The sequence below is a fragment of the Thermobia domestica genome, chromosome 13, assembly GCF_964235325.1.
Source record: "Thermobia domestica chromosome 13, izTheDome1.hap1.1, whole genome shotgun sequence".
Classification (NCBI taxonomy): domain Eukaryota; kingdom Metazoa; phylum Arthropoda; class Insecta; order Zygentoma; family Lepismatidae; genus Thermobia; species Thermobia domestica.
The window spans coordinates 65,941,299-65,960,671 of record NC_137466.1 but is presented as its reverse complement, the minus strand read 5'-3'; the positions used below and the strand labels follow the sequence as shown (position 1 = coordinate 65,960,671).

The window sequence follows — 19,373 nt, the reverse complement described above, 5'->3', positions numbered from 1 at the left end:
ACAGGCATTAGCCTTCGCATCATTTGTACATGCTCGTTCACATTGTACGTGCAATTGTTCGATGAGACAATGGTCCAAACAGAAGATACATTTGCAGTGAGCACAGCGGAATACTACCAATCTGCCACACATGGTACAATGATCGCCTGTGAATGTCACGAAACAGTACTCTAGAGGTGTCGGAACCTTTGGTGGTCTTTCTATCACATATCCACACCTGTAGAGAGCAAACATAATCAAAGGCTTGATCTGCTGTGTGTTGCTGCTTGCAGTACTATCAACCCCTATATGATATATCCAGAGTGTCTCACCTAACTCTGCAACTGAAATAGTTTCAAAGCGAAAAACATGTGACACATCCAGTTGTGCAGGAATGTACCCATGTCAGCGGCGACAAACTTCTGTGAGACGCAAGTACCCCCAAGTTCCCCATCATAGGGTCCCAGGGGCCAACTTCAAAATTTCAAATAGCACCATCGGTCGAGTTATATTTCTTTCGATAAATCTTGGAATATGCAACAACGCATATCAGAAATATTTACTATATGTAATTTCAAAATGGCCGCCAAAAATATCTGTTCGGTGACAAGAGCAACGTGCATTTTTGGCGGCCGTTTTGAAACCCGTGCTTCATATAGCAAATGTTTCTTATAGGCGGTGTTGTATCTATCCAGAGAAGTATCATCTGCCCCCTGTTCCCATTTGAAATGTAGCAGTTGATCCCTCGACCCTTATGATGGGGCCCTGGGGGTCTTACTTCTTACAAAGTTTTCTTGGCCCTCGATATTGAATACATTCCTGTGCAATTGGATTTGCAACATCTCTTTTCGCTTCGCAGCAATTTGAGATCACAATTTCGATGCCATGTTAAGACACAACATATATTTGTGGCGGCCATTTTGAAAAACATGCTTCATATAGCAAATGTTTCCTATAGGTGTTGTTGCACATTCCATGATTTATCGAGAGAGGTACCAATCGGTCTCTATTGCCATTTGAAAGTTTGAAGTTGGCTCCTGGAGCCCTATGATGGGGATCCTGGGGACACTTTCTTCTCACAGACTTTTATCACCCCTGACCATAGTGCATTCCTGCACAACTGGATCCGTCACATTTTTGTTCGTTTCGCAAATCTTTCAGGTCACAAAGTTTGGTGGGGCACCCTGTATATTCCCACATACGACCCAACCATGTCATAATGTTCATTACTTCTATTATCGGTAGTTGGCTCAATCCAACCATTTCATGTTCCCCGACTTGACATTGCCTCAATCACTCCAGCATTGATACATTCCGAGTGATGCCTGTTGCCGGAATTTTCTTTTTGTGAACCGAGTGGCCTAACTATATTAGACTTGTCTGGATTTTCACGGCCAGTGTTGCCAACTTTGAAACTCGTTTTTCTTTTCGACTCTAGGTACGTCGGTTTCCTACATTGTCGGTGCTTCTTGTTTTGTTCATTCTAATATGCACAGCTCGTGATCATAGAATCATTATGCCCAACTCCGTCTTTTCCATATTTTTTATACTTCTGTTTTTTTATTTTATTTTTTAGATTGTACCACTGATTATACAAGTCATATCTTATGTTCCACATGACAGGATGACACTGAATGTTGCACTACCATCATTTAGTGCTCTTTGCAAAACATGTACATTTTATTGCAGTTGGCAACACTGTTAACCCCACTGGTGGCCTTCATTTGTTCCCTATTGTGGCAAGTCTCTTTCTATACATCACCTGTCAGCATTGTATTTTGCCCTGGCCTTTTTTTTTTTTTTTTCGGAATTTGCCCTTTTCCCCGCTTGTCTAACCTTGCTGTTTGCCGAACTTCCACCCCTTATATTTCTTGAAGCTATTGCTATGGGCAGCTAATTTTTTGGGAATGCTCATCTCTGTTACTGCTCTTTCAATTGGCATAGGCCACATCTTTCACTGCAACTATCATTTTCGGAAGGTTCCCTTGTGAGACATAGATTTTTGTATTAAGCTCTACGAAATATTAGATGGCCTCGTAAACGACCGGAATGCCTGAAATTCTGAAACTTTGCTCCCGTATTTCTCACAAACTATTAGGATTTCGGAAGAAAATTTTTTACAGGTGTTCATTGAAATCTGAATTGGTGGGTGACATTTCGAATTTTTTCTCGGTTATTTGACGTGGAATGAGCCTGCTAGCATATCTTTAACGAATAATTGAAGGGGAAATCGTACTACAATCGTTGCGTAGTAATTCTGTGCAACATAATTTCGCAGGGTCAGGGGCGGGTTCCAGGACTGACTTCGGGGGGGCGGTGGATTGTAATACTGCTACTTAGAGCTAATTTTAAGAGCTCCAAACTCTGGGATGGGTTTCATTTATATATAAAATAAGAAAATTTCCTCTTCTGGAGGGGAGGCGATCGCCCCGATCACCCCCTAGATCCGTCCCAGCGCGCAGTTATTTCCTCACAGGGCCTAATACTCACTGTAGATAGTAGAATATTTTTGAATAGCAGTAGATAGTAGAACACTGTAGATAGTAGAATATAGTAGAATATTTATACAAATTTGAGAAGTATAAAAGAAACTGAAGACTTAAAGTAAAAAACGAATGTAAGTGCTATCTTATGAAATTTTCGTTCTTAACGGCAAAGAAAGCTGACAACGTAGTCAGAGCTTTTCAAGATATCACCCGCATATACAAATGCGAGCTAAGGTTTCCTTCAATATTTTTTTGTCCTAATTTTATTGCAAAAGCCTTCTCGCTCTTCGTACAAATAGGAGGAATCTCTAAATGTGTTAATGAAATTTTGAGTCTCATACGTCACCAAATCGCTTTAAAATTTTGTGTCATTCTTAGCTGCGCTCAATTCCCCACGTTCTTCTGCTTCATAACCATAAATCAGATTTGATTTTATAATTTCAGAATTTTAAATTTACCTCACTCTGCCATCCACGCCAATCTCCATTATCTAATTTTAGCAACAATACAGGAGGTTAACTTTACAGCCTTACATATTCTGGTAAGTTCTTGATAAGCTTTATAATGGACAAGAAGGAATTATGTGTTCCATCACCATTGGATAGCTGTAGATAGTTATGATAGATATTTTCATGTCAATTTTGTAATACCGTAAGACGGGGTTACTTTGTACAAAATTTAAGGAATTTTAAAGAAAATCGCATGTAACTTTAGGGGAAAGGAGGAACGAATTGCAACATTGTGAAGACCTTACTTTCCTCGTCCGTTGTGGAGACTTCATATTCCGTGTTTACTCTCACTCAGTGACAATTCGAAACAGGAACTACCTAGCACTATGAGTTTAGGCAAAAACCATTCCAACTGATCATTGGTCACCAGCTGTAAATTTCTAGTTGCCAATTCGACCTGGCGACCGGAAATTTTGCGTCTTGTTCTAAATTGTTTGAACTATGCTTAGCACTACTCTATCGCATGTCTCGGGCAGCAACTCAATTCAACCACACGTGACCTTTTCTTGTGAGGTTGGGATCCCGACATAGCTCCGAGCAAGTTAAGCCAGGTGGAAAGGAAGCCTAGAGTCCCGCAACAGACTAGAGACTTTGAGGTTGGGTATCGCCTAGAGCTCTAGGCATATTAGGGAGGGGAGACCAATCGCAGAATGTCCGTAGGAGCTTCTTCCTTATATAGGCACTCCAGGCGGCGGTGACGCTGCTGCTCCCATATCATCACGTGACTTGTAGGTGGCGCTGGTGGTCCTTAGTCTGCTTCTTGTAGTAATCCAACGTGAAGTGTAGTTCTCCAACGTAAATAGGCCTACATGTGGTCGATGTTTACAGACAGGAGCACATGGTATATTACAATATATTTTTAACCCTCCTGACACCGCCGCCAACACCTAGTATGCTTCGCGATTCCGCGGGCCATTTAAATGATTTTTAATAGTCTATAGTGTATGAAACAAAAGCGTATAGCATCACTTCTATTGTCCATAGAGACATGAAATAAAAAAGTATTTTGTTGTCTAGGGTATCTAGTTTAATTGTTTGTGGCATTCATGATATATTTTTCAAATTCAGGGGGGCACGTGGGCAAAAGCTGAAAATTCTAGAAAAAAGGATGTTTTTGGGGAACCACCCACAAAACACCCCCGTTTTCAATTTGGTTTGTAAATAATTTTATTTGAAATGTAGCTACAACCTTCCCAATGCGAAATCTGTTTGGTTTAGGTGTTAGAACGAAATAGTATTGTTACTATAATTTTTATTGCTAATACTAATAGTAATAATACTAATGCTATTAGTATTATTAGTATAAATTTTTATTACTATGTGTGAAGAGATATTCGACACCCAAACGAACCAAAAACTCCATTTCCCAACCGGCCAGTCGCATCTCACATCGGGCCTTCTGTATACGCCAATATAATGGCTTACTGTATCAAAGGACTTACTATTTTGTCAATGTAGTGGCTTGCGGTGTCAAGAGAGTTCATATAAGAATGCATCTGTTAATGAAGCTGTTAACAAATCAATGTTTCGCAGAAATTTACTAGTTTTAGGCCTTTGCGTGAAGATAAGATATAGTTTTTTTCAATATTATTCTTTTTATTACCATGCAAATATGTAACTTTTCCGCACTATTAGAATTTAATATTCGAAAATTTACTGTTTTTTCAGCCAGCCTTAGTGTACTCATATCAAATTTCAAAGGGGGTATTTTTTTCAAAAGAGGTATATTATTTTATGACTAAATTCTGGGGTTGCTCGCAGTCATTTAAACTGTAGTGCCCAAATTACTAGTTAATTTCTACAAATATCAGCCACACATTAATTAAAAATTTATATTCTTCTTTGATAAGGAAATGCACTTTTACTCCAAATAACTTATAAATTATTTCTAGTGGGGGAAGTTACATTCCTGAATGCCATTGGTACAAATTAACTATAGGCCTTAATCGTCATGGGTATATAAGCAACGTCAAGAAATATAACGCAAGAACTATAGCGCAAAACTCACCAACCGAAATGTGCTAGGTTGCTAAAAAAAAAAAAAAAAAAAAAAATGCATCTAACCTAGTAGCGTAGGTGCATGGCTGATGGGGCCGCGCGATAGCGCAAATATGCGTTCATAGGGATAGGCGCATTTGCGACTGTAGACATACACGTAAACGAGGATGTTGCAAAAGAGTAATTTTGAATTTAAACGCTCCAGAGTAAACATCAACAAACCAATGGAATGTTCAAAAACGTTCCAATCACATCTGCGAAAACTAACCTCCTAATTAATACTGCCTTTAAATTCTCCACACATGTCCCAACAAAGAATATCTACTATTCTCAATACAACATGAATCAACTTTGATTATAAGTTAAAAAAAAAAAGATTCGATTTTTAAAGGCCTTTCTTACCATATTTTAAGTATTTCATTGTTCTTTTTCTCTATATCAAAGTGATATTTTTAGTTATGGCCCTCACTCCATGTGGACTCCTACTATATGAATTAAAAGCGAGCGTGTGCCAGGATCAATAGCATGGTCGTGTAATCCAGCTCTTCCGGAGATGAAATACTGAGGTTGGAAACGATCTACTTTGTGAGGATTGATCTTGCATTGTGGTCTGTATTTCCACCAACTGTACCGAATTCAAACCGTGGTCGTGTTTCGGAACTTACATTACTAGTATGTGTCATCCATCATAACCCTGGTGTTGGATAAGGACGCACAAAAAGCAAAATCTCAAAAGCTAGCGTGCCACTACTTGGGTGCATAAAACATTCTACAGTAGATAACTTAGCTGTAAGTTTTAGGCATGTGTTATTTGCTTATTATCTGATAATGTTACTGGTTCGATCCCAACACGTGCCAATGGAGTTTATCGACGACTAATACCGTGTGCGTGGGTTTATTCAGAATTCTCCCGTTTCCTCTCACTTTCTTCATTCTACCATTTTCATTCATTCTCATAATCACTATCGTTCAGCCTACAAGACATAATCGTGGGACGTAGAAACTGAGAAAATTTTTGTTTTGCATAACTTCTTGAAAAATCCTGCTCTGGTTTATTCTTTAACATTTGCTACTTATGGAACTCACACTGATCGTTAATGTGAAAGAGTGAGAAATTACTTCATCGTACCATTATAATAGTAACCGGGCCTAACAGTCTACGCATTTTCTTTACTTGCTAACTTCATAACACAATCTATTTCTATTACCTAGTTATTAGTATTTAATATTAATTTAATTAAAATGTATTTAAAATGATGATTACTTTTAACATAACATTACTTACCCAGATTTAGTGCTACTTGTTTCTTTGGGTGACAATGATGGTTCGTTTAACACTTTTGTCAACGTACTTTTTCCAAAGATTATTTATTACTTTTTCCACTCTAAATGTCACAGAATATAGGATAATAAATCACTAAGAATTTTCTTTCTTTTCATAACTTCAACTGATGTTTTATATTTTCAGGTGCAAAGCTAAGTGCTAGTTCACAGAGTGCCGGGAAGGCAAGTGGGACTCGCTTTCCCCAAATTTCTTCCGGGCCCACACAAATGGAGTTGGACTGTTAAATATTTATTTAAACATGTTTACTAAAGCTTATAATAGAACAAATAGAAATACCCATTCTTCACATGGGAAAACTAAGATTTAATGAGTATAAAACGGGAAATTTGAATATTGTAAAAATTGTCCATGTTTTCCCTTTAGAAGCGGAATTGTCAAGAACGCTTCAATACATGTTTTATTCATTTCTGATTATGAGTTTATATATCGAATTTCACACCTCCAACTTAAGCGAATACTAACATTAAGCATTTTCTGAATAAAGAACCGAAAATTTTAACACTAGAAATTGTCCCGTTTAGGAGTCGATGTTTTGAAAAGACTGATACACATTTTCAGCTAATTTCAAATAGAGTTTATGTACCAGAATTCTTACCTCCAATTTAAACGAATACTCACATGAAGTTTTTGTCTATAAGAATCGGAAATTTGGATATTATAGAAAATTTTCCCTTTCCCATTAGAAGCAGAATTGTCGAAACATATATTCTCCTATATTTCATTAAGAGCTTAAATATCAAATTGCACGCCTCTAGTTTGAGTGAATCCTCACATTTGGCAGTTTCACAATAAAGAAACGAAGTTTGAAGATAGAAATTGTCCCTATTTTCCCTTTTTAAGACCGGAGTTTTAGAAAAATGCTGAAACACATCTTCAGTTGTTTTTAATGGAAACCTCGTAGACCAAGTTTTGCCTTTCAAATATGAGATACTTCGTTCTTGGGAAAAAAAAAGATTTGGATTATCTTTAACTCCCTTTAAAATACATATTTTAAACATCCTTTCTTATATCTTGTTTTCATGGCAAGAAAGCTTCCTGTCTAAATTTTGTTTCTAGCTATAGCAGTATGGTCTTTATGTTGACGAGTGAGTCACTTTTACTTCTTTCGTACAATAGAGTAAATATGAACACAATATAATAATTACGAACTTCCCAAATGCAATAATGAGTTGAATACTAATTAGTGGATGGAAGCATTAAAGGAGCAGTTCAACTTAGAAATGCATTATTTACAATTTATTTCCATTTGTAGAGTTGAAAATTCTAAAAGAAATGGTGTTTGTTTGATCGCGATACGTTCAGTCGTTAGCGAGTAACAGAGGAAGAAAAATTTTGTGATGACGTCATAGGTGGGCAACGGGCGAGAGCAGGCTTACATACTACACAGTGCCAAGCATTTCGTTTGTGAGAGGTGCGGTGGCACGTTCTAAGTGCAGTTTCCTTTTCCAGAACTGATTGCAAAGACTTACAAATATCATCTGCATGTAGAAAATGATATCTGATGGTTGGCTGTACAAACGTTTTTATAATGTTATAAAACGTATCCTATAAAGCATGAGTTCAGCGTTTCAAAAAAATCGTAAACAAAATGTGAATAGATGGCGGACGAGATTGCTGCAACACCTAAGTACCTTTTCTTTAATCATTCTTCCGATTCCCAAACATAAGTATGTTCATTTTCACGTTTTGTTGCAATTTTTAACGCTGACCCTATAATTTTGTGCTTTAAAGTATGTACGGAAGCGCAACATATGAGGCAAAAATGAAATAACATCTGTAAAGTTTGCCAGAATACGAAAAACACTTCACCGGTTAAATTTCTTTTATTCGCATAGCTGTCCGCGGAACAACTCTCATCACACGTTTCATCATCATTATCACATAATACAGAGAAATTAAGCGATGAATCAATGTCTTAAGGAACAGTCATCGTCACTGATTCCTTGTACAAGCCGGTATATTTCACTCTCTAATTCACATTGTATAGCTTATTTCTAAAGTAATATCTTCAGAATCATGAGTGACATTGTCTCTATTACCATCTAATGCCTCGTCTTGACTACAATCGTCAATTGGGTCTTGTACGATATTTGAACGTTGGTAACTGGACATAGATCGGTGCTCGTTCAATGGATTTTAAACCTTTCAATAATATATTTGGAACAGCATTCTTTCTCAGTTTGCGTGTAAATAATTCTCCTGGCATTAGCCAGATGTGGATCTAGACGGTAAAAACTCAGGGGGGGAGGGAGTCAGAACCCAGACTATGATATGTATATCATGTTTACTAAAAACTTTTAAAAATATCTAAATAATAGCTTAAATCAAATTTGTCACTCAAAAGCTGGGAGGCCTAGGCCCCCGGCCTCAGCCTAGATCCGCCACTGGCATTAACTTTTCTTTCAGTAAACTTGACTTCTCGAAGGCAGGCTTTTCAAGATGTTTGGAACATGAATGATTGTATTGTGTACATTTTTTCCCATTGATTTTCTTGAGCCATTATTTATATCGATCTGGTGATTTCTCACGACTTAGAAACGTAAGAAAAAATACTTTACGTCCTCAGCTTTAATTGCACAAGAATTACAACCGAAAACACAGCAGGTGTTAGGCATTTCTACTTCACTTCACAGACACAGCAAGCGCTGTACTAACACGTGTTTTCTACTTCACACTAGTGTTTCTTTCAAAAAAAATCCGGGGGGGGGGAAGAGACACTTAGTATTCGGAGAGGCACATTATTTTTACACAGTACTATTATATTTATTATATTATAGACGTATTACTTTAGTCTCCTCCGGGGGAATCTCTCAGAGCTGCGGGAGACAGTGCCACCCTAAAAACATGTCTGGAAGAAACACTGTTTCGCACAACAAACGTAATTATTGCTCTCTCTTTACTGTTTTTTATACTAATGCTATAGGAAAACATGTAACAAAAACTTCTCTCAAGAATTCAACACAAAGCAAGACTGCTAACAAATCCAAAACACAATCTATTAAACCCAATGCACTATTAAAGGTTTATCAGCTGCGTACAAGGGAGTGGCTGCTGACTCACATTGAGTTTCTCGCGTATCCCACCCATGACGTCACCATTTACGATTCATCAAAAACAAATATCTGTAAAAGCTGAACGAGACGGCCTATCAAGATATAAAAAATACGGGTCTCTTATTTTTTGTTACTCTTTCTATTGCACCAAACTTGTTTTTAACTCGAACTGCTCCTTTAAGTGCAGGTACGAATACATGTGCTTATACACATATACCTACATTATGTGATGTTACAGGCGGAAATGTGAGCCATATGCTCGGCCAAAGTACTTCATGAACTCTTGTAATATAAAGTTTAGTATTTTACTTCAGTACACAGAGGAGGAAGAATTGAGACAGAAAAGAAAGAAGTTACATTCTTTTCACTTTTCCTTAGTTACACAGTATTGAAATACTGGTGAAATTTGCTAAGAAGTACTAAATCAAACTTACTGGCGCTACAGCCATGAAAAATTATGGAAAGCCAGATGACTCACGCTGAGTGGCTAGCACATCGGTTCCCAGATGTCATTGTTTCTGGTTTTCTGAATCGGAGTTCGATACTTCTTAATCCAGGCACCTTTTTTATTGCTGGGTCAATACCAGAAAATGTTAGTACTTCCCGTGAGAATATCCGAAATCGCGCATGCTCACAATGGGGCTAAACTGGAGCAAAATATTAATAATAAAATGTAAACACCCACCCTCCCTTTTCACGCTCTCGATTCGCAACCGTAGGTGGTAAATTTTGACATTATGGTAACAAAAAAGAGTTGGAAAAGATTAAGAATACAGTATATATCTAATCTACTGAAATCTTGCGTATGGTTAATGATAGAGTTTATGGAAAGTAAGTTTTTTCTTTAAATATGTCTGTGTAAAAATGATTTTCGTACTAAATTTGTTTTTACTACGAAAGAGTCATAATTTGTATATATAAAAATCATAAATGGAACATATTACATGAATTCAGAATCAATTTCGGTATCATTGTACTCAAGGGAAGAACGCTTGAGCCGAGTCAGTACCCTGCCTATACCATTGATACTGATTAATCACCAACTTTGTTATTGTTAATAACTAAACTTGATACAAACAGTTGCTACTTTATTAGCCTACTACACTATTCTGTCTTAGAGTGATCTTATTTTTATCATCTTTACTTTCGAGCGAATATAAAATATGATCATGAGAAACTGAAGTAGAGAATTCAGTATTTACACATTTTACAGCCCCTAAATGCCGATAAACAAGTTTCTGGATGTCTGTCCGTCCCGAAATAAAGGCGTGCACTACCTACATGCCATACCGTTCAATGTATTGAGACCAACTTTTTATAAGATTCTTTAGGGCGTTTTTTTAAAAAAGAATACTCTTCCTACTGCTAGAAATAAAGACTGAATATTCAAATTTGTGATCTTCTCAAAAACGGCTCTAACGATTTCATTCATATTTCATAAATCGATGTTCCACCAGAACCTTATAATTTGGAATAATTCATTTTTCTAGGAAACATCCAGAAGAAATAGTTTATTCTGCGGGTGAGTTTTCCGATCCGTTTTCCCAAAAACAAAATACTCGTACAATCTACTTAACACGCTATCTTTCGACAACCAATGGACTTCGGCATGGACAAGTAGTTTTATGTTCAACTGTGAGGTCGTCACACAAAAACTCAAAAAGACGAGTTTTCAGAGCACTTGCTTTTACAAAATTAACAATTTTAATAATCAGTGATACTGCTTCCTTCAGCTAATCTGGTAAAGTTTTTGCAGATAAGGCTTGATTGTGAAATAAGCAGTGTGAACCAATAATTGTAGGATTTCTGTAATTTTCAAGCTTTATAAATTCAGACCGCGAACATAACACTGCTGGAGCTCCATCAGTACATATCTCAAAAAATTTGTCCCAAGCAAATCATTTTCAGCAAAAAAATCCTGATACCAAAACAAAACATCAGAACCTTCGGATGATGTCTCAAAAAATTTTAGAAAAATCTTTTTTTGTTTTCATGATTTACCAAGAGACAGTACATTATTAAATGATAACACTGTCCGTGGAATCATCATCTTGCAGGGCAAAAAGTGAAGATTTTTCACCTTTTCTACTTGATTTTTTTTTAAATTCAAGGTCAGTTCATTAATTCTACCCACGTTTCACAATATTGTCTGAATGCGATATTTCTCAGTTCTTCTGGTTTTCTTCCCCAAGTGCAACTTTGGATAATTTAAGTATCAACGACTTGATAAGTGTCTCACCAATTGTATGAGTTTTTTTTATTTTTTTACTTCCACCACTTTCTGAGTTTGCTCGTGAAAGGTTACAGAGAAATCCAACTTCATATTGTCGCCATCCGACAACTCACGCAACTATATATTTAACTAAAGACCCATATAAAATTATCATTCTTGTGGCATTTGGATAAAAGCACTTCTCTTGGCAACACTAGATATCTACCTAGAAATTGAAACGTGAGTAGTAATAGAGAGAGCGTTGGCGGGAAAACTAGAAGGAGAAGGGAGAATAATGGCTGTCCACATCAGTATCGTGACTAGGAAATTATATTCTTATTTAGTGTGGTAATGGACTCGAACAATTTGTGAATGTGCGATTCACGTGAAGGTGCAAGTTTTGTATGATATTTGCATTGATAAAGGAGAGAAAAGAGAAAAAAATAAGAAGCTGTGTAAGATGGATACAAAAGGTACCAATGAGCAGCGTTAACAGCCTTAATGTATCCAAAAATGTATACAACGCTCAGGAAAGTTAAATAAAATAAATTATCATTCAAACTGGCAACAAGAACAGAAGGGTTGTTAGTCATTACATAGCTTATATTATCAACAAGTAGTGAGTGTTGATGTTAACAAGAGTACAGGGGTTGTCACCTAGTATAATTCCAATAGTTGAGGCAACAAGGAGACAAGATTGTAAGCCTGCCAGTGACTGCACGTCAGTTGCCAGCGTGTTCCTAATCCAACCAGTAATAATAACCAGTGTTCCCAGTGTGCGAATTAGATAATCTATATTGGGGGGGATAAAATTAGGCCAAAGGACATAGTCTGAAGGTTCAAATTTCAAAATAAGACAATAAATGCCTTACCCCCATATATATATATATATATATATATCGGGTGTTGCAAAATAAGTGTTACAACTCTTGGGAGGTGAATCCTGCCACTAAGACAAGAAAAAAAGTTCTCTTGAACTTTCGGCTATCGGACATAGTTTCAGATCTGCAAGGTGCCGAAAGCGTGGGAAAATGACTTTCGGACGCCAATAGTTCGGAAAATATCCAACGTAAAAAGGGCGGGTAAAAAATACACTGAAGAAGTCATACCTGCTCTATTGAATTTTGCATGTTTCACAATCCTACCATGCACGCGCAAGGGATTCCCCAAAGGAACGTAGGGAGTCCCGGATAATCTGCTAAATGAAAGTTGGTCTAAATGGATATGAATTGATGGGGTTTCTACCAGTAACAATAATTCGTTTGTATTAAGTCGATATCTGGAACAAATACAAAATGGCGGACACTTTCATTCCCGTTGTGTGTAGTTGCATAATCGCCAGGTACGGATGCTGGCCAACAGTGAAGTTCTGAGTATTAAGTGTAGCGAATTCGTACTCAAATGCTCTAGAAAGACATCTGGAGTGTCGGTAGAGCACAACAGATGGAGCAGGGTGATTCACATGTGTGGAAACACTTAACGAAAAATGCCCAGAAATTCACTCATACTCAGTAAACGTGAGTTCAAAGCGTCGGAAATGTAAGGATTAGCGTCAAGAACATGAATGTCAATTCACCAATAATATTCCCTCAAACCGACGCAATATGATGTGCACGGTTGCATACCAATAAGGATGCAACAACTGAGGACAAGTTGAACTTGTGCAAGGGGACTCACTAAGAAACTGGGTAAACTAAATGATTGTCTCTAGTGGGATCACATGATCGATATTGAAATGCGGACAATTTGTGTGTTGATATCGATATGTAGCTAGTGGAGAAATGTCAACATGTGCCACTACTACTGGGACACCGTCCCACGTGGGAAAAATAGGAAAATAACTACTCGGGTCTTAAATCTGAGGCCGTGGGCTCACAGTAGGATTGGAAACTGCGACCAAGCGAGCGAAAGCGAGCGCTCTAGCCCTGAGGTTTGAGGGAACCTGACTTTCTCTGTATACATTTCTTTGAGGAGTAGCCACTTTGTTTGGCAAGCGCTCTTGTACAGCCTCCCGACATGCTTGTGTGTTACATTTTGTTACTCCTACTGCACAGTTGTAAACAATCAGAGCTTTAAGACGTTTCTTCCTATTTCTCATGTCGTTTTATTTTCCATATGTATGGTGTTTCAGCTGTAGTGTTACATGTGCCAAATTGGTTCATTTTCGTCTTTGTCTTGGCATGTGTACTGTGTGTAAGATACATATTTCTTGAGGTATTTTGATATCGAGTACGGCATATGTCCCAAAAGACCTGAGACATGATACAAGTTTGTTATTTTCACGCTCTATCACAATTTGAACCATGGATTAAGAGATTTCTTTTCATATGTGTCGACTGTGGGACAATGTCCCAAACCAAGTGGGACATTGATACAATCTTGTTTTAGTTACGTTCTACCAAAAAGTGCACCAGATGTAATAGCAGAATGTACAACGTTATTTTCCTAGTTTTCGCATGTTAGACGATGTTCCAGCAGTAGTGGGACATGTTGACATTTCTCCACCAGCTACATGTCAATATCAACACACACATTGGCCACATTTCAATATCGATCATGCGATACCACTAGAGACATTCATTTAGTTTACCCAGTTTCTTAGTGAGTCCCTTTGCACAATTTCATCTTGTCCTCAGTTGTTGCATCCTTATTGGTATGCAACTGTGCACATCATATTGCGTCGGTTTGAGGGAATATTATTGGTGAATTGGTTTTCATGTTCTTGACGCTAATCCTTACATTTCCGACGTTTTGAACTCACGTTTGCTCTGAGTGAATTTCTGGGCATTTTTCGTTACGTCTTTCCACACATGTGAATCACCCTGCTCCATCTGTTGTGTTCTACCGATACTCCAGATGTCTTTCTAGAGCATTTGAGTACGAATTCGCTACACTTAATAATCAGAACTTCACTGTTGGCCAGCATCCGTACCTGGCGATTATGCAACCACACACAACGGGAATGAAAGTGTCCGCCATTTTGTATTTGTTCCAGATATCGACTTAATACAAACGAATTATTGTTACCTGGTAGAAACCCCATCAATTCATATCCATTTAGACCAACTTTCATTTAGCAGATTATCCGGGACTCCCTACGTTCCTTTGAGGAATCCCTTGCGCGTGCATGGTAGGATTGTGAAACATGCAAAATTCAATACAGCAGGTATGACTTATTCAGTGAATTTTTTACCCGCCCTCTTTACGATGGATAGTTTCCGAATTATTGGCGTCCGAAAGTCATTTTCCCACGCTTTCGGTACCTTGTAGATCTGAAACTATGTCCGATAGCCGAAAGTTCAAGAGAACTTTTTTTCTTGTCTCAGTGGCAGGATTCACCTCCCAAGAGTTGTAACACTTATTTTGCAACACCCGATATATATATATATATATATATATATATATATATATATATATATATATATATATATATAATACATGTGTGTGTGTGTGTGTGACATCTGTAATAAATGAGAGATTTATTAATTTAATAAATCTACCGACAATAACTATGCACATATATATTGTCTGACATATACACACCCCACTAAACCTTTCTGAACGTGTTTTAATGTTGTACTCACTCTTGTCCCCGTAGCTCTCTAAGGTTTATTTAGTTAATAATTTGGCTCGAGCGATAGCCATGATCACAATCATATGTTAATTTTTCCACTCATATTGAAAGCTTCCACTTTGCATAAATACATACAGGTTGCGAAAAGAAACCTACTTCAGTCTTGTGAAAACCACTAAAATTATCAGTTAAACCGGACTCTTTTTTTTTGTTTTTTTTTTAAATCTAGATATTAGCCTATCAAATAAGAAATGGATTGTTGCTGATCCCGATTTCTCACATCAAGGTCAAATCGAAGGCCAAATATTTAAAATATCTCAATTCAAATTTCGAGCTTGTGCTTCTACTTCCCGCTAAAGCTGTGCTCATCACGACTTATTTTCTCCAAATATCGATTCCGTGATGGGCACGGAAAGTCAACACTTAAAAATTACTTTACTGTTAGGTTGAAGATGAGTTGATTCACTATGGGTTACGTTATTCAAATAAAGTAAAACATTACACTGAAGTTTTTCAGACAACATTAATTGCGTGGACAGCAAACTGTACAGCGAAAAGATGGAAAAATGAAGGGTTAACTTTTAAAAAAATCGCTCCAGTTGAAATGCTTATACAGACACGGACAATGACACGGAGAACCAGTCGTATTAACAAATGCTGAAACAAATCTTGAATTATTCGCTTATTCACCTAAAAATCACCTTCATTAACATGTCTGCTCACTAGGAGCGTATCCCCCAGCGTGTACGTTAACATATCTCAGATTTTGAGTACAGTTTCAAAAGTTCATTTCCGTAAACTGTAAAAGCAGTGATTACTATGCTAATTATCACAAATTAAATGCAACTTATGAGTTGCATACACACAACCTACTAGGGAATGAAGATCATGTGCTAACAAAGAGTACACTGGAAAATGAAATAACATGTTATAACAAAAATTAAAATAAGATGATAATCGATACAAATATAGAGGATGAATATGACATATCCGAACTTCGCCAAGTATGGTAGAAGAAGCTATTTGTTTACTTCTTCTTGGCCAACCGCTAAGAACATTTATAAATCTATATGTGGCTTTGTTGTACGCAATTAGTACATTCAAATTCACAAACGATGACAAACTGAAGGGTACGAAGGTACAGTTCCAAGTAACAACCGTAGTCATAATAATATAGTTCTACTAAACAACGTTGAAAATAGTGGGTAATTAGGTGGTAAGTAGAAATGACCAAAACTGAACAGTTTACATCGATCATTTCGAAATACAGCTAGAAGATTAAATTTACAAGAAATAACAAAAATCAGTGAAATTTGGAGTTACACTAATCATAGTTTGAGGGGGAAAGCGAGCATCCCCGGTGGGGATACTTCAGCTGACTTCTTTGGGGGGGAACAAAATGTGATTGAGGGGGAAAATCCCCCTCATCCCCCCCGGTAATTCGCACCCTGAGTGTTCCTAATCGAAAAAGGATTATTATCGAAGGGCTATTTTATATTCTACAGCCATCATTCAGTTAAGGAGTGGAAGGGTATATAATAACAACATGAATCAAGAACAGCAATCCCTAGAAGAGACCACTTCACATGTGGAGATAATACGAGAATTGTTTAAAGACTTAGCAGTTCAAGTGCACACGCTGCAAGGTGGAATGAAAGAGAATGAACAAGTCACGCAAGCAACCGAAAAAATGAACGATCGTATAAAGGAAGTAAATGAACCTGTCTCGCATGGGTTTGAACAAGTGGATGATCGCGTTACACGAGTAACGGAACAATTCACCTTTTTCAAGAACAAGTAAATGCTGAAGTTGCAGTAATTAAATATAATATACAGGAGAAAATTTAAAAAAATCGAGAAGTTATCGCTGTAAGAGTACAACAAAGGGGGGAAGCCCAAAGGTGGGTTCAGGAACATGAACGCCTAATACAGGAGATTCAACAACGCCAACGAGAACATCAAGAACGTATACAAGATGTAGAAGAAATGGTGAAATACGCAGAGGGGCGGAATAAGATGCCGGAAGCTCACAGTCACGGCTAGTATTTGCCAATGCAAAAGCGGAGAGCATGAGGGGACACCACTCCTGTAAGTAGCGAAGTGAGTGACGAACAGCCTTTAGATCTAAGGTGTGAAACGAGAACTAAGCGAAATGAATCATCTTTTGTCAAGGAAACAGACGACAGAAAAGGAGAAAACTCCAGTGGACGAACGAAAAGGAAGAAACGTCCCAGAAGGATGACCGAAGACAATGAAATAGTCTGGAACAGAAGTAAAGGAGATTCGGGAAATGGAAAGGAACTGGGGAAACAGGCCTCCTTTTAATCAAGTGAGGAGAGTGATGCGTACGACATGAGGGGCAACACGAAAAGAAGTGCTGAGGATTTATACCAAGCGAAATGTTGAAAACCTCTACGCATTAAACTATCAGAAATAAGGCAGTTTTCGAGGTTCGATGGCCAGCCCAACGGAGCATTAGTATCGTCATTCCTTAGTAGAATTGAAGTGGAAGCTGACGTGGTGAATTTATCCCGCCAACAGCTGCTACGGACCATCCCGCTACTACTAGATGGTCCCGTGAAAAGCTGGTTTAAGCTACAGCCGAAGCCATTTGCGTCATACGAAGTTTTCACGAGCTATGATGAATACGTTCCAATCACCGCAAGTGGTAGCGAGTCGACTGAGTGCCGCACTCAATATTTTGATCATAAGGTCCATGTAACAGTGAAGCAGTTCGCCACAGAAAAATTCCATCAAATTAGGGAGTTGTGTCCAACTGTACCGGAAGCACAAATAGTGTCAGACCTTGTAGCGTTGCTCCCAAGGAAGTATAAGGAAGCATTAGTAGTGAGACCAGTTTATACTTTCCCTGAGTTCATCGCTACGATCGAAAGGATCGAATCGTTACGAACTATGGATATGAAGCATAAGCAAGAGAGAAGTGCGGCAAGCAAGAATAATCAGAAATCGTTTGTGAACCAAGTTGCGAAAGGAGACAAGTTATCAAAGAGTGAAAATGAAACACCTTCGCGAGAGCGATTCAGAAGATGAAGAAGAGATAACAAATCTCGATGGAAGAAGTTCAAGTGTGATTGGTCTGAAAGCGACGAAACTGAAGAAAAGAGAACAGTAGAAGGCCAGAAGAAAGAAAACATTCATAAAAAGAATCGTTAAATACTCCAAATCTAGGATGGGAACGACCCTTCCAGCACACAGTAAACTAAATAGGTGCAACGATGACGGTCCGAATCGTGTGCACATAGGAACACAAGAGTCAGAGATAATAAGTTTCTTGTATGTGGCGTACACATGTACGGCGATGCAGAGGATAGGAGTGGTGTTGAAGATGATCTCAGTGAAGGAGTATCAATTGATAATCAGTTAATTAATTCGACCTGCAAGGTACACTCATGTCCAAAATCATTGTCACATATCTATAACTGTCTTCTTGTAAGAATATAATTTGATAATGATTTTGCAGGGTACTCGTAATATCGATACTATGTGTATAATCGGGAAATGTATATTTGTGGCAAATTCCATATGAAAAGAATTATAAATACGAAAATTAGAATGAGTAAAACAAAATGTTGCTAAATGGACAACAAAGTTTTATTTTCGTTATATTGTTCTTATTTACTACTCTTTTGACATGAAATCTGCCACATACATGTCTATGCCGATTATACACATACTAACATTATGATAAATACCTTGCGAATTCGTTATCAAATTATATTTCTACAACAACAAATTTATAGATATGCGACAATAATTTTGGACATGAGTGTACATACCAGGGTAAACAATGTAAGACTGTTGAGTTTGTTGGACACAGGAAGTGAAGTGTCATTAATGTCAAATGCTGCGTGGAAGAGAATAAGCCACGACGTCTCACATCCTCGGCTTCTCCCAGTTAATGATGTCACACTTGTAGACTTCTCTGGCCGTACCATGAGGGTGAAAGGCCAGATCGAAATTCTAGTGATGATAACTGAGAAGCCAGTAAATGTTCGTGGTACACCAGCTCAATGTCGACGTAAACCTGGGTTTGGATGCCCTCCAACAGATGGGTACGATAATAGACTTCACAACCGAATCGGTCCATATGGTATATATATATATAACTTCAAACGACAAAAGAGCCGTCTTGAAGATATTGCCAGCGGTACCTGACGAAGATGAAGAAGAGGATGCAGGAAGATTGTGTCGGATAC

The 19,373-nt window shown here is 37.8% G+C and overlaps 1 pseudogene across 1 annotated transcript in view; it reads right to left on the bottom strand.

The window, feature by feature from the left end:
- LOC145668199 (ubiquitin-like modifier-activating enzyme 1 pseudogene) overlaps window positions 1-6,352 on the bottom strand; it is a 107,716-nt pseudogene extending 101,364 nt beyond the window's left edge. Inside the window, exon 1 of the transcript XR_014127984.1 lies at window positions 6,258-6,352. The product of XR_014127984.1 is annotated as a ubiquitin-like modifier-activating enzyme 1 pseudogene, transcript variant X2 (transcript). The remainder of the gene's footprint in view (window positions 1-6,257) is intronic.
- Between the last annotated feature and the right edge of the window lie 13,021 nt (window positions 6,353-19,373).